The sequence below is a fragment of the Egretta garzetta genome, unplaced genomic scaffold (genome assembly GCF_000687185.1).
Source record: "Egretta garzetta isolate BGI_Z169 unplaced genomic scaffold, ASM68718v1 scaffold786, whole genome shotgun sequence".
Taxonomy (NCBI): Eukaryota; Metazoa; Chordata; class Aves; order Pelecaniformes; family Ardeidae; genus Egretta; species Egretta garzetta.
The window spans coordinates 104,720-107,367 of NW_009259991.1; the positions used below are offsets into that span (position 1 = coordinate 104,720).

General features: G+C 59.4%; 1 protein-coding gene across 1 annotated transcript in view; it reads left to right on the top strand.

The window, feature by feature from the left end:
• Nucleotides 1–2,648, top strand: part of LOC104127869 (arf-GAP with GTPase, ANK repeat and PH domain-containing protein 3) — a 135,008-nt gene that overhangs the window by 22,102 nt on the left and 110,258 nt on the right. The window lies entirely within an intron of this gene.

Consider the following 2,648-nt stretch of genomic DNA (forward strand, 5'->3'; position numbering starts at 1 on the left):
GGGAGCCTGTCCCACCGCTCCGCTCTCGCACTCCCCGTGGCAGCCCTGAGCTCCCTTTGAGGGCTGTTGGCGAGTCTCCCTTCGGCCCTTTTAAGATCAATTTTTTTTGGTCTTAATCCGAGAAACAAGAAGCCTTTTGCAAACTGTACCAGCACCTTGCTGCCATATTTTTCTTATCTGCAGTTAAGTAAAAATGAAAACAAACTTTGAATATTCATTTGTTAGTCTGGCACGTAAAAGGTGTGTCTGTTCAAAAGTACCCTTGCTGCTGCTCTGTGTGTTGCCTTCTGACAATTTAACATTCTGCAGGCCGCAAAGCAGCACCGCAGGCTCAACAAGCCTACAGCTCCCAGTTCTTCCTCAAATAACGCCGTCATTTTCCTGTGTTTTCCATGGCCTCCGGGCACCTCTGTTGCTCCGGGGTTTCACACGGATGATGCAGCTCTTCTGAAAGCCTGGAGGCCTTTCAGAGCCCTGGTTTGGTCCCGGCCTCGCTGGGCTGAAGCCCCTTCCATCATGTCTCGGGGCTGGGCTGCAGCAGCTGACAATGGCAGGGCACCCCGGGCTCGGGCAGGCGGACCTATGGTGGTGCAGTGGTTGTCCAGGATTTCCATCTGCAGCGGCGAAGGGAAGGACGTTGCGTAGCGGCAGGGCTGCTCCTGCCTGGGTCTGGGATGGCCGTCAGCCAGCGGGGACGAGGAAAGCTGGGCAGGGCTTTGGCTTTTGGGCGGGTGCCTGAGGGGTCTGCTCCACACCGCGCTGCTCCGGCCCTGCTGCCCCACGGGTGCCCAGCGCTGCGATGCCTCTCTTCCTTGGCTCCTGTCTCACCCAGCCCGGTGGTGTGGCCGTTCTCACCCGTTGCTGGGCTCAGCTCTTCTCCCCGGGTCTCTGCAGACAGATTGGTCTCCGAGCGAGCATCACAGGTTACCTCCAGGCTACGGCGGTGCAGAAGGGGTCCCCACATGTCACCCATCCCGGAGTCCATACAGGAATCACGAAATGGCTGGGACTTGGTGAGAAATGCTCCCAGGCTTTGCTCCCTTGCAGTTCTCAAGCGGTTCTGCCCTCGGTTCCCAGCTCAGCCTCACGGGCCCTGTGCTCAGGAGCACGCTCGGAGCAGGGAGGTGCTCTGGTGGAGCAAGGCACGCAGCTGGCACGGGGCTGCTCGCCCACCTCAGCAGCGCTGCAGAAGGGGCTGCCGCCGCAGAGCCACCCAGTCCCATGTGATGCTTCACTGAGAGCACCAGGTGGCCCTGTGAAAAATGTGTCTGAAAGCCAACGGCATCCTAGTGCAGGGCAAACGCCGGGTCTTGGGATAAATGGCAGAGTGCACTGTTTATGATGGGGACAGGCTTGCGCAGAGCACCCACCCTGTCTCTGGTCTGCCAGCCCTTGTCCCTGGGGGAGACCTACACCGAGCCTGTGAACCAAGATTCATAATTCTGTGAGTATGGGAAACCACAGGCTCGCTGGGGGCTTCTGTTTCACGGCACAGAAAGCATTGGCTGCAGCCCACATCGTCCCTTCTGCGGGAGTGAGCCATGTCCTTTGCCCCTCCTGCAGGGGGTGAGGGTCTTACCCCTGCTCGAGTTCCCTTTTGCACCACAAGTGCTCGGTGTGCTTTCTCCTACCTTGATATATTGAAGTTATGCTCAGCAGTTTCTCCCACCTCAGTTTTATCCTGAAGCTTCTTCCGTCTGCTGCAGGCTGGGAGGAGCCTGTGTCTGCGAGAAGGCAGCAATTCCTGCGGGCCGTGCCTCTCCATGGGAGAGGCACGGGTGATACCTTTTGGTGGGGACTTGTCCCCCCGACCCCACACCGGGCAGTCTGTCCCTTTGCTGGCCGGCACAGGCAGGCTGCACGCCCCCGTTCCCCCAGCGTGTCTTGGGGCAGAGGCCTCCATCGTGCCTACACACCACATTCTACCTCAGCTCGCTGCCTCTGAGGTTCGTGTTCCTCAAGACCATCAGCTCTGTTTGAGCTTGTTACAGCCCCAGGTGAGGATAAGGCAAAGCAGAGCTGCGTTTCAGCAAGGTGTAGGCCAGGATTTTGGTTATAAGCAAGCAAAGTGTAAATGCAGCCTCTGCCCAAGGTTGAGCAAGCTAAACGTCGATGGAGTGTTTAACCCCTGGTGGCACGTGGAGTCCTGTCTGCCAGGCGGCCTCGGGGAGCCACTCCGTTCTGCAAAGGTTCCCCCAGGGACCGGAGCTGCAGCTGGCCTGGGTGCAGAGCTGAGCCCTGGAGCTGCCCGCTCGGCACCGTCGTCTCCATGGTTCCTGCTCTGTCTCCACCTCTTCCTATCCCAGACGGCCCACGCTGCCATCGAAGTGCGGCAGCGGCAGGGAGGACTTGGCCAGAGGAAGGGGTCTTGCCTTCGTTCATAACACAGGCTACGGTGTTTGCATAGCGCTTCAGTCTCCGCAGATCGCTTGGCTCCCGAAGCGCGTGTACGGTCCCTGTGAGGTTTGCAGTCTGGTACATGTTCTCGTCTGCCTCGCCGTGCTGCATATGGTCTGTAATTACTGGTGTGGGTGACAGAGCTGGCAGCCCTGTGTTCGCCCGGGCATGCCCGTGGGCGCGTGGCGATCTGCGCTTCCTGGTCCTGGGCTCTGGTGTCCTGGTCCTGGTGCCCTGGTCCTGCCCCTGGC